Source organism: Varanus komodoensis, unplaced genomic scaffold (assembly GCF_004798865.1).
Source record: "Varanus komodoensis strain SLA01 unplaced genomic scaffold, ASM479886v1 scaffold13_3, whole genome shotgun sequence".
NCBI lineage: Eukaryota > Metazoa > Chordata > Lepidosauria > Squamata > Varanidae > Varanus > Varanus komodoensis.
The window spans coordinates 1,555,599-1,575,499 of NW_025335409.1; the positions used below are offsets into that span (position 1 = coordinate 1,555,599).

Sequence of the window (19,901 nt, forward strand, 5' to 3'; positions counted from 1 at the left end):
GAGGTGATATGGTAGTTGTAGTGAGGGACTGCAATGGATGCACAGTGGCAACAAAGTAACGATGGAAAAGCAAGTTGCGGGGATCCTGGAAAATGCTAGGGCTCCCTCAAGCATTGGTGAACCTGGCTCAGGAGTGTAAAAATAGAAAGCTTATCTGTGAAATCATTCTGTATTTTAATTACCCACAGAAATATGTATCTCTTCGTTTTGTTAACTTACAAGCCTGATTCAGGATGCTCATTTCTTGGAGCAACAACATAAAGCTACTGCTCCTAGAATCTGCAAGTGGCAGTGTCTTTCCAAAGACCCATTCCTGGAAGAGTGCTTTTCTTCGTTCCCATTTGCCAATTTTAGAGTTTTAAAATGGATGAACAAAAGTGAATGGGTGATAGTTATGACTTTGTGTTGATTAAGCAAACCTTAACTTTTTAAAAAATCATAACACTGTGTAGTTCTTACCCATTACTTTCCAGGAGTTCTTTCCAACCAGCAGTCATGTAAAGCCACCTTAAGATATTCTTCTGTATCAGTAAAGTAAGTGACAGTATCAATCTGTGGCTTTATTTAAAAGACAGACAGGAGAATACCTAAAGCAAGCATTGGTATGCATGCAGATAACATAGTCTCTCAATTTTAATATATTGCTTTGAACTTCTCATAGGTCTTGGTGTTCCTTCTTTGATCTTCTTGTGCTTCCCTTCATGATTGCTTCATTAAAAGATATGGTGGAATGAGACAGATCACAACACATGCTATAGACTTAATCTATTAATAATACTGTCTCTATCCACGGTTTTCTAAAGTAGAATATATAACAGACTTAGAGTTTCTCTTCCAGTCTAGGCCATGCATAAACAAGCCTAGCATTCAGAAGCTCTGTGGCAAAACAGATATTACTTAAATGATGAAGTGCTTTATACATTAGGTTCCCACTTACCCATGCTTACAATTCTCTTGGGAAAGACATCAGTCAGACACATAGTAGGGGAAGAAGGGCTGAAGCCTCCCCCACTGCTACGCTTGGGTCCCAGTCCCAATCAAGATCCCGCCACCTACTCTACAGTATAGCTAAAAGAACAGCATAACTAGCGCTGTGCCCTTGAAGCACTGCCAGCCTTTGCCCTTCATGTGGCTTTTGTGTGGTTTTACCTTCCTATGCACTCTGCAGTTCTTGCCACAAGGTCCTTTCCTTGCCATAAGTGGAAATATGTGTATAACACAGGCCAAGTGTACAAAAACAATGCTACTGCATGGATAATGAGACTCAACACTAAACGTGTGAAATACCTAGACTGCCACTGTTAACCGAAAATGTTTTGGCACTGCTAGCCTTGATCCTGAAAACCCCTCCAGCCCAAAGGAGGTTGTATAGACTGCTTTATGTTAACTGGTGTGTAATTGAAGTTTGCTGAGCATGAAATGCTCTTCAGTGGGAAAGACACTCGGTTACGAGTTCTCCCATCCTTGTTTGGATTTCCATGTGGAGAGAATATTTGTTAGGATGAACATCCAGTCATGTGATTGCCTAGCTAAAGTTTGGAATGATATAGCTCACTGTCTCTTCCCTCAGTTGCTTCAAGGTGATGCAGCTTTAAAAGGGAAGCCTGCATTTGTCTTTCAGACACACATTTAAAGTATGAAAGGCATTTAAACTGAAGAACTTTGCCATGTGCATCCTCTCTCTTTCTCATATTTATGTGTACATCTAAGTGTATATAAAAAGAAAAACAGTGGATCCAATTATACTGTATGGGTTAGGGGTGTTTATAATCTTGTCCCTTATTACAAAATTAGTTCTTCTCAGTCATCAGCACAATAACTGCAGATTCTGTAATGCCATTCCAGCTTATTTTCTTTCATCATAAACGGATGACTAATGTGTTCCTTGTTCACTGATAAACATTATGCAGACAAACATATCCTAATTGCCCCAAAAAATGACTTAGGAATGGAACTTAGAAAACAAGAAGTCAAGTAAGAAATACTGAAACCTGCAAAGAAGAAGATTTAAGGGCATTTCAGTGGAGCCACTTTTTAAACTGTTTTTATTGTTTGTGGTTCAGATCACTTTGCTTGGCCATTAACATTCATTTCACAAAGAGCACTATTGAAAGGAGTAAGGAATTTTTGTGGCCACTGTGGATTTCCTCCATGCCTACAGGAAGAGTAAATTAGTTACGAGAATTTGACAGGCTGTCCCTCGTGTATTAACCCTTTCCTTTCAGAAAGTAGCTCGTCCTTCATTACCGCTCTTTTGGAAAGGAAACCACACCAAAGTACTTTTTTCCTCTCATGAGAACTTGTTAATATAAGTGAGGAAGAACTTCTCTCCCCACTCCTGCACCAAGATTGCTTGGTTTTCACATGAAGGGGATTTTTGTTTTGTTTTGTTTTGTTGAGAGAGTTTTCCTGATGCATTAGGTTTCATTTCTTCCTGTTTCACTGTTTTGATAAAAATGGTCAAAACTTGACAGTATAGCACAGAAGTCACAATAAACAGAAACACAGAAGCTGGCATAATTGTTTTGGGGGGTGTTTTATTTCTCTAAGTCATATTCTTAGGATTATTGTTGTGGCAATAAGATTGAAGAAGAGCAGGAGTTCTTTTTAAAAGTGGGATATAAATCAAATAAATAATGAAATATTTCCTTAAAACAGTCATGCATGTGATTTTAGAGGAAACCATTAAATTTTGCTTCTTACTTTGCAAGAAACCCCTTGTTCAGAGGGGCAAATTTATTGTGTGAGGCGTTTTTTGATTCTCAAGAAGAAAATATAGTGTAAACTCTAATCATGTCTTTCCACTAGTGTAGCTGAATGTCAGCTGAATAAAGTTCTTCTCTCTTCACAACTTTCCCAAATCTCTCTGACAATTGACAGTTCAGTGTCAGTTTGTATGTATATTTCCATGAGGTAATTCATCATGTTATTCCAGTCATCTGATAATTACATATACTGTCTCGCAATGTCTTTATAGTGTTCCCAACAAGTCGTGTTGGTTTTCTTCCAGAAAACTTTTCCTGTATAAACTGTAAAATCTTGCAGAGAGCATCTACAGATAGTCTTCTCTTCAGGGCATTACCTTCCATAAATATAGGGTATGGGAACACCAACAGTTGCTAAGAGCTAATGCCTATCCTCCTATCTTGCATTTACACGTAGGGGGCATGACCATAAAGAGTCCCTTACCTATTAGATTATTTTAAGCCTGTATGAGGAGAGAACCATCTCCCATCCCATTCCACTCCATTTTCAAGGATCTTGATGGCTTCTCTCTCTTCAAGTTCACCCCATCCTGCATTCAGAACTTTACTTTTGAACACTTTCAACTGCTGGAAAATAATTTCTGCTGATTTAGACATGCAATGTGGCTTCTGTGGGCTTTGAACTCCCAGGCTCACTCAACCTGCTGCAAATGACAAAACTTTTTGTGTTTACTTCATATTATCTTCTATGTTCTAAAAATTATAGTATTACAAAATCACAGCTGCCATTTCACCACAGTCCTCTCTTGTCCACTTTTTCTTATCAGCAAGGTGGTTCCTGATTTGTCTGTCACTGTCATTTCCCCAATTATTTGCACTTTGTTTCCTTCCCCATTCTACAATATAAAATGTCTTTTTTCTCTCTTTCTTGCTACTTAATGCTGTCCTGAATTTCAGGAAAATACTGAAAAAATGTTCTATTCTTGTCCTTGATAATATATGATAGTGTAATTGGTGCCACTGTGTCTGATAGCACCAAATTTTCACAAGAATTGTACTAATGAGAAAATGACTTCTTTTTGGTAGCCTAATTCCAGTACTGAGTAGTACTCAGCTATATTTAGTACTCAGCTGTAGTCAAATACTGGCTACATACAGAAGCATATGCTGAAAGTTATGCTACAACGTGATCAAGAGTCAGTACAGATTTCCATAAGAGAACTGCTTTCTCTTCCATATTCTCTGTTAAGAAATTTGAAAGCTGTGTTGTTGTTGTTAGTCGCGAAGTCGTGTCCAACCCATCGCAACCCCATGGACAACATTCCTCCAGGCCTTCCTGTCCTCCACCATCCCCCACTTAAGCTCACGCCGTCTACTTCAGTGACTCCATCTAGCCACCTCATTCTCTGCCATCCCCTTCTTCTTTTGCCTCCAATTGTTGCCAGCATTAGGCTCTTCTCCAGGGAGTCCTTCCTTCTCATTAGGTGGCCAAAGTATTTGAGTTTCATCTTCAGTATCTGGTGTTCTAAAGAGCAGTCAGGGTTGATTTCCTCTAGGACTGACTCGTTTGATCGCCTTGCAGTCCAAGGGTCTCGCATGAGTCTTTTTCAGCACCACAATTCAAAGGTCTCAATTCTTCATCGCTCAGCCTTCCTTATGGTCCAGCTTTCACAGACATACATTGCAACTGGGAAAAACATAGCCTTCACTATACGCACTTTTGTCGGCAGGGTGATGTCTCTGCTTTTTAGCATGCTGTCTAGATTTGTCATAGCTTTCCTCCCCAGGAGCAAACGTCTTTTAATTTCTTGGCTGCAGTCCCCATCTTCGGTGATCTTGGAGCCCAGGAAAATAAAATTTGTCACTACCTCCATTTCTTTCCCATCTATTTGCCAGGAAGTGAGAGGACCGGATGCCATGATCTTAGTTTTCTTAATGTTGAGTTTCAAGCCAACTTTTGCCCTCTCCTCCTTCACCCGCATCAAGAGGCTCTTTAGTTCCTCTTCACTTTCTGCCATTAGAGTGGTATCATCTGCATATCTGAGGTTGTTGATATTTCTCCCAGCAACCTTAATTCCAAATGGTGATTCATCTAGCCCCGCCTTTCTCATGATGTGCTCTGCATATAAGTTAAATAGGCAGGGCGACAGTATACAGCCTTGCCGAACTCCTTTCTCAATTTTGAACCAATCAGTGGTTCCGTGTCCAGTTCTCACTGTTGCTTTTTGACCCACATATAGGTTTCTCAAGAGACAAATAAGATGGTCTGGTACTCCCATCTGTTTAAGAACTTGCCACAATTTGTTGTGATCCTCACAAACAAAGGCTTTAGCATAGTCAATGAAGCAGAAGTAGATGTTTTTCTGAAACTCCCTAGCTTTCTCCATGATCCAGCATGTGTTGGCAATTTGATTTCTAGTTTCTCTCCCTCTTCGAAATCCTCCCTGTACTTCTAGTAGTTCTCGGTCCATGTACTGCTGGAGCCTAGCTTGTAGGATTTTGAGCATAACTTTGCTAGCATGTGAAATGAGTGCAATGGTGTGGTAGTTTGAACATTATTTGGCATTGCCCTTCTGTGGGATCGGAATGTAAACGGACCTTTTCCAAGCCTGTGGCCACTGTTGAGTTTTCCAAATTTGCTGGCATATTGAGTGTAGCACTTTTACTGCATCGTCTTTTAAGAATTTGAATACCTCAGCTGGAATACTGTCGCCTCCACTAGCTTTGTTGTTGCTCAGACTTCCTGACCCATTTGACTTCACATTCCAGGGTGTCTCGCTCAAGGTCAGTGACCACCCCATTGTGGTTATCGGAGACATGAAGCTCTTTCTTGTATAGTTCTTCTGTGTAATCTTGCCACCTCTTCTTAATCTCTTCTGCCTCTGTTAGGTCCCTGCCATTTTGGTCCTTTATCATGCCCATCTTTGCATGAAATGTTCCCTTCATATCTCCAATTTTCTTGAAGAGATCTCTGGTCCTCCCTATTCTATTTCTTTTCACTGTTCATTTAAGAAGGCATTCTTTTCTCTTCTAGCTATTCTCTGGAATACTGCATTCAATTGGTTGTATCTTTCTTTCTCCCTTGCCTTTCACTTCTCTTCTTTCCTCAGCTATTTGAAAAGCTTTCTCAGACAACCACTTTGCTTTCTTGCGTTTCTTTTTCTTTGGGATGGTTTTAGTTGCTATCTCTTGTACAAGGTTGCAAACCTCCGTCCATAGTTCTTCAGGCATTCTATCAAATCTAATTCCTTAAATCTATTTGTCACTTCTACTGTACATTCATCAGGAATATGATTTAGGTCATACCTTAGTGGCCTAGTGCTTTTCCCTACTTTCTTCAATTTAAGTCTAAATTTAGCAATAAGAAGCTTATGATCTGAGCCACAGTCAGCTCCTGGTCTAGTTTTTACTGACTGTTTAGAGCATCTTTTGCTGCAGAGCACATAGTCAATCTGATTTCTGTGTTGACGGTCTGGTGATGTCCATGTGTAGAGTCGTCTCTTGGGTTGTTGGAAAAGAGTGTTTGCTATGACTGTCGTATTCTCTTGACAAAATTCTACCAACCTGTGCCCTGCTTCATTTTGTACTCCAAGGCCAAACTTGCCTGTTATTCCAGTTATCTTTTGGCTTCCTACTTTAGCATTCCAATTCCCCATGATGATAAAGACATTTTTTTGGTGTTAATTCTAGAAGGTGTTGTAGGCCTTCATAGAACTGGTCAACTTCAGCCTCTTCAGCATCAGTGGTTGGGGCATAGACTTGGACTACTGTGATGTTGAATGGTTTGCCTTGGATTCGAACTGAGATCATTCTGCCATTTTGGAGATTGTATCCCAGTACTGCTTTTCCTACTCTTTTATTGACTATGAAAACTACTCCATTTCTTCTGAGGGATTCTTGCCCGCAGTAGTATACCGGATGGTTATCTCAATTAAATTCACCCATTCCTGTCCATTTTAGTTCACTGATTCCTAAGATGTCAATGTTCGGTCTTGTCATCCCTTGCTTGACCACATCCAGCTTGCCTTGATTCAAGGATCTTACATTCCAGGTTCCTATGGAGTATAGATCTTTACAGCATCGGACTCTCCTTTCACCACCAGATACATCTGCAACTGAGTGTCCTTTCAGCTTTAACCCAGTCGCTTCATTCTTTCTGGCGGTACTAGTACTAGCCCTCTGCTCTTCCCCAGTAGCATACTGGACACCTTCTGACCTGAGGGGCTCATCTTCCGGCATCATATCTTTTTGCCTTTTGGTACTGTCCATGGGGCTTTCATGGCAAAGATACTGGAGTGGGTTGCCATTTCCTTTTCCAGTGGATCACGTTTTGTCAGAGCTCTCTGCTATGACGTGTCCATCTTGGGTGGCCCTTCATGGCATAGCTCATAGCTTCATTGATCTACACAAGCCCCTTCACCACGTCAAGGCAGTGATCCATGAAAGGGGTTGAAAGCAATAGAGCTCACTAGGAGTGTGGTTCAGGAACTGAGTTGGTGCTAGAAGAATCATAAGAATGTAGCAGCTTGTATGTTTGGCCATGGGGAAGTGATTTTAAGAGTCTCAATGAAAAAAAAACCATGGGATAGCAATAAATAGTAGTCTGTAGCAGTGAAGTGAGGTAGGAAATTCTTCAGGGCTGCAAATCTCCATGAAAAACATGTCTGCATTCATCCATTGTTGTCTGGGCTGTTGTAGTACAGTCAGTCATGCTTTATGGACTATATGTAGGATGTGCACTTCTAAAAATTATTCTTCTAAGGAAAGCACTGACAAACCCTAGTGCTCAGTTGCTTATGGCAGAAGTGAAAAATAATGCATGACAACCTCTTCCGTTGCACAGTGCAGTTGGCTTCAGACTGGGGCTGGACCTGTACCAGACTTATACCTGGTGTACTTGCCCTCAGTTGGTAGCATTCATCAATAAAACTGAAGGAAAGCTGAACTCAGACTGTGATGACTTCTGTTTCACTTATAAGAATATAAGAAGAGCTATGCTGGTTCAGACCAAGGAGGCATTTGGTCCAGTCTGTTCATTCAGTGGCCAACTGGCTGCCCGTAAATGCCCACAAGCAGGGCAAAAGTAGAACTGCACCATCCTGTCCAGGGTCCCCAGCCAGTGCCCACAGACCCACATCCATCCTTGGTGAAAAAGGACATTCAAGTGGTTGTTCTGAGTCAGATTTTTCGCAGCTGGAAATGGAACTGACAGGCAGTGCAGCAAAGCTGAGAGTGCTTCAGTTGCCTCAGCCAAAGAAAATTAAACTGCTGAAATGAGATGTATCAGCTCTCCTTCGGTATATATCCAAAAAGTAGTGTGTTCTTTCAGGAGTCATTTTCGCCAAATATAAACAAGCTCATAAGGAAATATATACTATTGTCTTTACATTTTTACACACATTCCAAGAAGATAATTTCCGCATAAAGTTTTGAATGTGCTTGTATATAATAGTTAAACTATATTGTGTTGCTAATTTAATTTCCCATTAAGCAAATATTTCAGTTCAAGTATTTTGTAGTTATTGAAAAAATACGTTTATACCGCTCATAAAATTGACAAGAATTACATTTTATTTTTGTTTACTAAATATGATTTTTTATTGTTAGTGAAGGAGAATGTGTATTGGCAAATAAAGCTGAGTAAAACAAATATGTTAAATCAGATAACACTATTTAGACTATTTCCAGAAAATTTTCCAATTTTCCTTTTTCCCAAAACCCAACATTGATCTGCAGTGCAATTACTGATAGCAGAGTTTTGTAGTTATCCAAATTTAATGGGTAGAATGACTATGTTTCACAGCAGAACTGGAAAGTGGACTGACTTCTTGCATAAGAAAGAGGCCGTGTAGTCTGATACAGCAAAATAAAAACGAAAGTAAAAAAAAAAAAATCCATGCCTGATTAAGCTAGATGACATGTTAGCAATCTAGCCACTGGCTAGTGTAGGTGGGAGTAAAGTCAGGTACACGGATGGATTAAATGTTTGACTTCTACTAGTGATCAACATAAACCAACACTGAGAGCCAGTATGGTATAGTGGTTAGAGTGCTGAACTGGGACAGGGAAGATCCAGATTTTAGCCCAAACTCATCTGTGCAGTTCATTGGGTGACACTGGGATAGGATACCTCATAGGATGGTTGTTGTGAGGATAAAAAAAGGAAAGCATGAGAATGTTGTGAGCCACCCTGGCTTCTTTACAAGGCGGGGAGGGTGGAGAAAGGTGGGTTATAATTGTAATATGAAAACAACTACAGCTTGCATTTTCCTGCTGCACCAGTTATGTTGTACAAGTGTTGGCTTACTTACCCTAGTGCAACATCCCCATCAGCTATCCAGGATTAAATCTCTGAATGGCCAACTGATACTTTATCACTAAACTGTTTTCTTCCTGGCTTCCCATTTCATCTTCATTTGCCTCTTGTTTATCTAGTGAACTCATCTAAAACAGTAACATTTGTAAAATATATATATATATATCTGAGTAAACTGATTTGAAGTTAATAATAATTTGAATTGTGTCTGGTTTTACCATTGTGTAGGTTGTAATAGACTTTAGCTCTTTGCTGTGGAAAGTAGCACCAGAATAGTTTATTAGCACAGCAGTGTTCAGCATGTACAAATCAAATAGCTGACCTCTTTTATTATGAATAATTTTCTGCTTTGGTTACCTGAAAAGCACAAATGTTTATTTCTTCCCTCTAGTCATTTCATTCTTCCAAGTTTTGCTCAGAAAAGCTTTTGAAAGCTGTCCTGTACTCTTACCAAAGCAACCTTCCAAAAAAGATTCAGAAGTATGTTACAACATATCAATTGAAAGAAGAAGAGCTGCTATTCAAATAAACAAAAATTCCAACCCCCTTGGCAGACCCAAACACTGGAAAGTAGGTAGGGTTCCTACTGAGAGAGTTTGTCTGTGAAAACCATCCATAGCATAGCTTGCACATTTTAAAAATTGACAAATGCAGTTTTTAAGGCATTCTGTGCACTTTAGCTATAAAATGCTTTGGGAAATGGAGACATCATATAAAATACTCCATAAAACAGTATTCTCCATCTCTGCTCGGTATTTTAAAATCAGTTATTGTTCAGCCTCCAATGAGGCCGGAGCTGTAAAGATCCAGTTTCACCTATTAGAAATGGGATTTTGTTTCAAATCCCAGCTCTATCAGATTGATATTGAGGTAAGGGAGGGAATCTCAGTTAATACCATTTCTGTGATATCCCTTCACCTACAGGAAGAGGAATGCAAATGTAAGACAGCAAATGCCATATGCTGTTTCCTATAGTGTATAGGAAACACAAAGTCTAACTATAATTCAAAAGTAATAGTGAGAAGACAATTTTGGTACATATTCTGCCCCTGAAATAGTAGCTAATGGATGTGGTTTCATATTTTTTAAAATGCAGCAACTAGAAAATATTCTAGCTATAAAAAGAGATGCTGTAAGTCTGAACATGGTGCTGAGAAAGAGATTCCTGCTAATGTCTGCCCACATTTTAGTTCCTTTTGATCTTCCACCAAGTTACTGGCAACAGCAGCTTTAAGTGGTAACTTTACCTGTATTCATTCTTTCTTTTTCCATTTTATTTTAATGTCTCAAAGAGGATATGGGATTTTTTTAAATGCACAATTTTATAGTTGTTAGACAAGGCAAAAGAATTGCTGCGGTTTCTGCTGTCCTGTTCAGCATTATATGAGAGTCACTGGCCATCCTAAATGCCTCTTGCATGCACACAAATTCATACATAACTAGACTGAACATGGGGATTCTCATTTGAAATTTGTCAGCTGACCAAGAAAATCAGCCAATATTTGTAGTAGTCACATAAAAACTTTCCTGTATGTGCTATGTTGAGGGAAAGATTCAGTTCTCATTAGAGGACAGAAGGGAAAAAATACAGGTTCTAGTATTTCCCTTCAGTTGTTTGGACTTCAGTACTTATCAGCCCTAGCCAAGGCAGCCTATAGTCAAGATAGCTGGGGTTTATAGTCCAAAATATCTGCAAATCACCAGGGTTGGGAAGGTTATTCTAGCAAATGTGCCCTGAAGTCACCTTCAGCTGATTCTCAACTATAGTTGCATCTAATTTCTGTTGGATTTGTCAGAAAACACGGACACACTGCTATCATGTTTTTACATGGACTGATGAATTGACAGTGCAAACCTGCAGACTGTATGACTATAAGCCTTCCCCAGCCTGGTGCCCCTTAGATGTATTGGTTTGCAGTTCCCAACATTCCCAGCCAGCTCAGTCATGATAGGAGTTCCACTACACCTACCCGAAGGGCATCAGGTTGGAAAAGGTTGGTCAAGATTCCCTAATAATTTTCATTTGCATTCACATTTGCTATTTAATTTTATCCACTACCTATTTCTTTTCAGGTTCTGCAATAGTATTTTCTTTTTTAAAAAATTAAGGGTAATGATAGTACATTTCACATAATTAGTTCCTTATGTGTCTTTCCCTAGATGGAATGTGGTTATCTGAGCCTGGACTGTAATATAAATGTAAGCCTCACTGGAAGTCGGAGGAGCAACAGATTATGAAAAGTTGAATAAAGGGGCTTTGTTTTCATCCTTAGAATTACACAGTAGGTCAGAAAATATCCTGACAGAGTTCTGTAGTTTCTAAGCCACTGACACTGCCCCAGTTTCATAAGTACTTCGGTATACCATGATAAGGTTTTGTCACTCATCTTCACCCTACTATCTCTATTAAGGAGCATGGTTTGATATATATTTATAAGATATTCCTTGACTTCTTCAAAGAATACCCTTGTTCAACAGCTCATCTCTTTTGTTTTTAAACTAACCATTCCATTTACTTTTCGTTTGCTTGTTTGTTTTTAAAGGCCACTTCAATGTTTATATGGTAATTCTTTTTAGTCACCTGTATAAGAATTCACATGCAAACATTTGGGGAGGCAACTGCATCTTTTCAAGTCCATGTGAAGATGGAATGAATATGTTTTGCAGTTAGAGGTGGCTCCCTAGCGTGAATCTAAATAATTTAAGATACACGTCTTATACTATATACTTGACCTGTAAAGACAGCAAAATACAGGTGCCACTTAAAATTGTAAAATGCTTCCAGAGCAAGTGGATTTCACTTTGCAGACTGCTAGTTGCTTCATCCTTTCTTCCAGAATGTCCTCTCACTCCAGAAAACACAATTCAACTTTATCTTTCCTTTCCTTTTCCAGAAAACCCTCTAAAATCCCATTCTGTTTTCAAATTGATTATTAGGATTGTTGTTGCTGTGGAAATATCTGTTGGAGAGAACATCTGTGACTTGACTGTGAATCAGCTTAATTTTTTTCCTGCTGAACTTCTTTTCTTTCTGTCTGTCTGTCTGTCTGTCTGTCTGTCTTTCTTTCTTTCTTTCTTTCTTTCTTTCTTTCACTTCTATACCACCCAATAGCCAATGCTTTATGGGCAGTTACAACAATCTATTAAAATTCAATCTAAAATACATCGCATTATAAAAATATTGGGGAAAATCTGCCATACAAAAATGAATACCACATTGAAAACATATATAACATTCCAATAATGCAATTAAGTTATTGGCCAGTGGCTAATATCTCCTTTTTGGGCAAGGAGTGTTTGGGTGGTAGCAGAACAACTCCAGGCATTCTTGGAGAAAATGGACAATCCTGATCCATTTCAGTCAGGCTTCAGAACAGACTTCAGACTGCCTTGGTCACCCTGTGGGATGTCCTTTGCCAGGATAAAGACAGGGGACGTAATACTCTGTTGGTTCTCCTGGACTTCTTAATGGCTTTTCATACCATCAACTATGGCATCCTTCTGGATAGGCTGGCTAGGTTGGGAATTGGAGAAATTGCAGTGGTTCTGCTCCTACTTGATCCGTTGTTTCCTGAATGTGGTGCTGAAGGATTGTTGCTTTCCGCCATGGCACTTATGTCATAGATTATCTCAGGCTTTATTCCATTACCCACGCTGCTTAACATCTACATGAATCACTGGGAGAGGTTATCCAGAGGTGTGGGCTGAGTTGTCATCAGTATACCGATTGCAATCAGCTCTACCTATCTTTTTATCTAATGCAGGCAGTGGTCATTCTGAATCATGGCCTGGGCTTGATAATGGATTGGATTAGGGCCAATAAACTGAAGCTTAATCCTGATAAAATGGAGGTAATGTTGATAGGGCAATCTTCTGTCCAGATGGATGACATAACCCCTTTCCTGGATGGGGTCACATTCCCCCCTAAAGAATATGGTTCATAGTCTGGAGGTGCTGCTGGACCCTGAATTTTTGCTGAAATGCCAGTTGGATTTGGTGGCCAGGAGTGGCTTTTATCAGCTTATGGTGATATACTAACTGTGACCCTATCTGGACAGGCAGAACCTTGCAACAGTAATTCACACTCTGGTGACCTCTAGTTTGGATTATTGCAATATACTTATGTTGGACTACCTTTGAAGACAGCCTGGAGACTGGGCAGAATAGGGCTGCAAGGCTGTTGATGAGGACTGACTGATATAAGCATGTAATGCCAATCCTCTTTCAGCTTCAGTGGTTACCACTTGAAATCTAGGCCCGATTCAAAGTGTTAGTATTAATATTTAAAGCCCTGAACAGCTTGGAGCGGGGGTACCTAAAGAAGTGCCTCTTCCCATATGTGTCTCCCTGTGCCTCAAGGTCATCGTTAAAGGTCCTTCTCAGAGAGCTCCTTCTGAAACAAATAAGGATAGTGGCCGCAAGAATGGTCTTGTTGGCAGTGGCACCCCAATTCTGGAATCAGCTCTCCAGAAAGATTCACCTTGCTCTTTTTCTTTATTCTTTACAGTGCCAGGCAAAGACCTGGCACTGTAAACCCAATATTTATTCACGCAATATTTTAATTGTTAAGATAACTTTTATGATAAGGTTTTGATATTTATATTTTGAACTACTGTGCCTTGGTAATGGTTTTAATGGTTAGTGAACAGGATTATTGTGAGAATTTGTTGTGGTAGCTTTTTAGGTGATTTGATTGGTCTATTTATATGATGTTTTATCATTCATATTGCTTTATTATAGGACTGTATTTGTAACCCTGCCCAGAGAGCCATTTTGGCCATGGGGCAGGAGAAAAATAAACAAGATAAAACCTGAGTAAACACAAGTAAATAACTAACAATGCCTGAGTAAACTAATGAAATGCCCTGCAACAGGGAACTGTCTTAACCTGGCACTGAAAAGATAGTAAGGCAGTATTTTGTGGTGGAAATGTAGATTTCCAATGCAAAAGTAAGTTCCAAGTCATTAGACAAGAATAAAACTTGACTTGATCAGTTACCAAAGTCCATAGACTTGCTGGATTGCTTATATATTGAAATATTCTTGATTGCTATGCCATTGGTGTTCTTCATCCATGGTCCTCTAGGAGTCTATAATGTAAAGAATATGGCAGTGTTGTGTGAAACAGACCTGAGGTTATTTGGGTATGTCAGAGGTCAGGTGGCCCACTAGGCTATAACTCTTGTTTTGTAAGGTAAGCTTTCAGCTTTTGCCATTCTTCTGTGTCCCAAAATGCTTGCTTCCCTTTGAATGCCTAGTGCCAAAAAATTTTTTTTTGCTATTAGCACTGCTGTGAACATTTCCTGAATAATCACTTTATTAACTGGCTGCAAACCCAAATAAGCATCCGATATTCTTTTGGATGCTTGATGTAAAACACTGAAACAAAAACAGAAAAAAGCAAGCCCCACAAGCTTCAAAGACTGTTGTTGAACAGACTTCCAGCTGGGTCAGTGTAATAAACATATTAGGAAGGAAAAGGGCTGTTGGGTATATAGTTGTGGTTTGACTTATCTCGTATATCTACAGAAATAAAGTCGTACAGAAGTAAATGAATTCCAGTGCTCCATACAAGCAGACTTTCCCAACCTGGTACCCTCCTGATAGACAAGACTCAGTCTCAGACTTATGGTTGGGAATGGTGGGAGTGGAGGATCCAGAAAATCTGGAGGGCACTGCATTGGGGAAGGCTGATCTAAAATTACGCTCATAAAAAGCAACAAAAACTAATTATATGTGTGAGTTGATGTCAATGTGCAAGGACTGAGAAAAAGACTGCAAGGAGACAAACCAAGTTTGGCTTTACATTTTACTGTAATGGTACATATTTCTGAACATCTTCATACATGCACGTACCCCACCCCATCCCCCCAAAAAACCAACATGTTACTGACACTGTTCTTTCTTTATTGCATAATGTATCCGTGAAGGATTTTTAAAAAGTCTTTTTTAAGGAATATTACAGCATGAATGAAAATTTCTCATGATTTGGTGCAAGTCCTTCAAATAGTAGGGGCTGTCTTGAGTAATTCCTCTCCCTGCTTCTTCCAAGCAGATCAGGACAAAAAACGTTTTATCCAGACTGGCTTTGTGATTCAAAAGAAGAATACTGTAGAAGTTAATAACAAAAGATACAAGCAAAGCTAGAATAGTGTCCATTAGGGAAATGTGACTTATTGATACAAAGCTGTTTCCAAAATAAATGGGTCTCCTTCTTCCTAACCAAAAAGAGCTGACTCCATCTTCAAGATGGCTCACAGAGGAAGAAGAGCCATAGAAGACTCAGGTGGGAGTACTGTGGAGCATAATTTGGAGTCAGATTTATGTTGCTGAAAACATATGCAGTATACATCAAGTGACCCAGTTCTCCAAATTTATTTTTGGTGTGGATTTGAGAAGAAGTCAACCCATTGTTATCTGAAATCTGGATATTGTAAAAAGATAAAGTATAAGCACATAGAGAAGAGTTACACTTTTTCATAATGTTAGTTTACCAGCTGTAGAATTTGGACTGGAGAGAAAGGCACAAGCGTATATATACCTCTTGGCTTATGTCTGGTCTTTCTCAAATACCTCATGAGCCAAGGATGGAGGACTCAGGGAAACCCTCTCACTTGCTGATTCTCAACTGTGGAACTTCTTTTCCATGAACAGAAACAGAACATGGACATGATGAGTAGTCCACTTATGGCCAAAAAAAAAAAGTCTTCCCATTGTATAATACTTTAGATTATCGTTAAATCGAGCACTCAGATTTAACAAATACTATTCTGTTATTTTCTGCCAGTATTATTATTCCCCACCTTAAACTGTGGACCCTTCAACCTATATGAAAGATCATCACGTGTGCTGATACAATTGCATTTTGAGTTTATGCATTTTTATCCCCTTTCCAAAAGCTGAAACTTTTCGAGGCTTCTTATCTGCGCCACTGGTTGAAAGTAAATCCCATGCATTAGTGACATGCTATTTCAATGGAATAAAAGCATTTAGTTGGACTAGCAGAAGCTCTGCAAGACAGGGGTCTTTTCTAACTCTGGTACTCAAGAAATGCCTGGGGCTGCAGCTGGGAGCTTCTGCTCTGTCATACCCTGTGCCTCCCAGTTACGTTGGACTGTAGCACCCACTCAACATGGCCATGATGGGTGTTAACAGTCCAACACTTTTGGAGCACACAGGATTGGAGAAGCTGCCCTAATGTCTCTAGTGAGCTGTTTAAAATAAAATAGCTTCCTAAAACAAGTCTCTGTTGAATAGTATTACATATTCAATGTAATACTGTTATATTATAATGCATAACTACAACTTTATTTCTGTTCTGCATACTGAATTTGGAAAGGACTAGAAAAAGAAATGTATCTATAATATGCAGTGCACAATAAAAATATTCATTTTTTTATCTTTTTAGGTCAAAAAGGGCAGAAGATACCTGTGAGAAATAAGTGAAGTGAAGGAAGAACTGGAGCACGTAAGTACTTTTTCCTGTTGCATAGCTGAGCAGATTTCAGATGCTTCCACTGACAGCAAACAAAGCTGAAAACAAATTGCGAGCCAACTGAGATTTTAGAAATAACCTATTTATAAGTCTAGTTTAGGGCACAACACTACTGGGTTGGTACCTGCCAGACAGAAACATCCAAGCCCTGAGGCTTCCGAGATTCTTACCCAGTTTCTGCCACCAGGGTGAAAGGAGTCACTGAAGTGATTTTCACCTCTGCGTCCTCCTTTGATTTTTTTTCTCCTACTAGATGGGTTCAGGGCCCCTCTAATGGAGTTGTGTACATAGGGCTGACCCAGATTTGGAGAAGGCCCAGGAACCTGTGGATCCTGGCTTCTCCAGTTCTGTCCCCTCCTTGTTCAAGAGTCCACTCCCTTTTTCCTCTTTCCTCTTCTATCCTCATCTAATGTCATGACACCATCTTCAGAAGAGGAGCTGCCCTGGAGGTTTCTGCAGCAGCTGAGCCAGGATTTTTATCTCTGTGGTCTCTATCTGCAGCCTCAGAGGTGACAAATCACAACATCCTGTAGCCCCTCAGTCAATATCTAGGGTCCATCGAAATCTACCCTTAAACATTAAAAATACTGCTGAAGTAATTACCATGCTTTATTTGTTAAAACCATATTTACATTCTTTCTATTGCTGGTTGGCAAGTAGAGTTAGAAGTATATCTACCCAAGAATTTTGACCTCCTTCTATACTACAGTGCTATAAGCTCTGGTATAAGCTAAACAGCAAGAATGCCTGTTTTGGGGGATAAACTCTAAAGATCCAGAAAGGAAGGTTTTTTTCCTTCCATGAAATGGGGCATTAGCATGTGCCTATTCTAAAACAGGGGCTGTTTCTTTTTTTTAAGTAAGGATAGATCCACAGTTGTATTATCAAAAACTAAATTCTGAGATAGAATTAAATTAGAAGTAAATTTTGGAGATAGAAATAAATAGATATGCAGATTAAGCATGTATACACAAGCCTTCTTCGTTTGCATAATTCTGCTGACTGGGGAAAAGTCAAAGATTGATGAAGCTGAAATCCTGTTCAGTTTCTTCTCCGCTTCTCTGCTTCTTGTTACTTCTGAAATTTAACTAGACAGTTCTCATATGCTTTTAAACTGATATTAAGAACAATAAGTTAATAACAATCCTCCCTTTAAAAAGAACAGAAAGGTTAGATTGTCTGACTGATGCTGTTTTCATAATAAGTGTCCAATATAAATTATTTTGGAGAGGATATGTGAATAGCTAGGTTTGCCCCAACTCTCTTGTATTTGGAACTGTGTAATTAGAACTCCAGAAAAAAATAATAAGCAATATTTCATGTGCTCTTTCCTACGTCCATTTATCATGTTGTCCCAGTTGTATCATTTCAGAGTGGATCCTTGCTAGCACCATCAAGCCCTATTTGTCTAGACAAAGCATTTGTTCTGTGCTTTTCTGATGCTTGGGTATCTGCACAGTTTCAAAATTTGAGACCTAATTTCTGCAAGCCACTTGCTCCCTAAAAGTCCATGTGGTCCAGTAGGAGCATCTCCCATTTGATGGTATGATCCCAATGGTGATCAGTGTGAGCTTCTGCCTTTCTGCAACTCGTACTGCTTCTATTACTTCCAGTTGCATTATGAGTCAGATGGTTCTCTTTCAGACTTGCTGTTCCAAGCTTCAGTCATTATTTAAACGATTTTTTTAATTGTTATCATTATTTATGTATGTATTTATGTATTCTTTGTGAGCAGCCCCGAGGCTTTGCTGCGATGGGGGCGGCATAGAAATGTTTTAAATAAATAAATAAATAAATGATTAAACATGGATAAATAGGCCCTCAAAAATATGACAAACTACACTTCAGCTTTACTTCCTTCTTTAAAATCTTGGGGAATTTCTCAATAACCTAATCACCTGCATTCCAGCCACCACACGGTAATGACTCATATAGTGTCATGCCTTTCCCAGGAATTCATGGTGCCTGACAGAGACTTGATACCCTATCTTGCCTGCCCTGATCTGAAGAATATTGAGCTTAGTATACAGGCTTGCATGGTGTAAGGAGTTAGTAATTGTAGGCAGTTGTCTGAAAAGCATTATAAATTGTTATTCATGAAATTATTAGTACTGATTACATAGATTCATTAAAGCAAAGGTGTATCAGATCAGATCATACTCAAAGAGTAGATTAAAACAGTAACCTATAATCTCTGCTTGCAGTCACCAGTCCTGTGAATAAGAAAAATCCACATTACATGTTACATAAAATGTATTAGTTATATTTCCTTGCAAAAGTACTTTGGGATAAAGCAAAGAGGTGAATGCCTGAGTGCACAAATTTTGATTCTGTTTAAACCAATATTATGATGCGTGGCTGGCTGAATTTTTCATCATGGTTGATGCTCTTTTTACATACCAGTGAAAATTATTTTGACAAACAACACCTTGTCTGAACGTTTAGTTTTTCTTTGCCATTCTCACTGAAGTCTTTCCTTGTAGCCAGGTTGTAAAGATCTTTAATATCAGACCAAATTTCAGCCTCTAAAATTGCAAAATCTATTTTACTCATATAGATAGTTTGCTAAAGTGAACATACTTTGCAACTCACTTTTGTGGTTTTCCATGGGTGGTTAGTTACACTAACCCAGTTTTTAAAAAAATAATGTTAAGTTGTGGCTTAGTATTATAAAGGCAAGTAAGTTCAAGATGCTAGGTAGCAGAAAAAGACAGTCTTATAAAAAGCTGCATAGTTTAGAAGTAACTTTGGCCTGGTTTTCTTTTTGTTTTGGCCTATGCTCCTGCTTTTAACACAAACTGACTGTGAATTCTGGCAGGTCATGTCTAAGCAGTTGGTAATATAAAAAACAGTAAAAGTGGCACTGTATATCAGGATTGAAATTGTGTACTGTGCATCAGAAAAGGATATGAAACAGAACAGGCCCTGTCATTCATATCATACATGCTATGGCTTTTCTGAGCAGCTGTTTGCCCTATCTCATGCTTCTGCTTTACTCTCCAGCTCTTATAACAGACACGTTAATAAAGAGTCAAGCACTTGATAGAAATGTTATGGAGATCATTAGAGTTTATGCATTCAGTAGATATTGACTGAATGCATTCGATTACAGCAATAACAATAGAAAATAATGGCAAAATTGTTCACTGTGCATGTTCTTGTGAGTAAACAGAGTACTGTGCTTCACTGAAGGACAGATAGATGTTTTGTAACATAATTTGAGCAGAAAAGAAAAGGATTTGTGCCTTGGAAAATCAAGTGTTAGGTAATTTAGTTGGGTTTCCCAAGCTTAGACAGCATTGTATCTTCTCCTCACATAATCAATACAGTGGGAAGAAAGTAGATCTCCAGATCTTTCAGACTTCAGTTTCCAGCATTCCTGCCC

General features: G+C 39.1%; 1 protein-coding gene across 4 annotated transcripts in view; it reads left to right on the forward strand.

Annotated features, from left to right (window-relative positions):
* PLXNB2 (plexin B2) overlaps window positions 1-19,901 on the forward strand; it is a 331,034-nt gene that overhangs the window by 149,164 nt on the left and 161,969 nt on the right. For all 4 annotated transcript variants that reach the window (XM_044423441.1, XM_044423440.1, XM_044423443.1 and 1 more), the window contains exon 3: window positions 16,430-16,489. The gene's annotated coding sequence lies outside the window, so the exon portion shown is untranslated. The remainder of the gene's footprint in view (window positions 1-16,429; window positions 16,490-19,901) is intronic.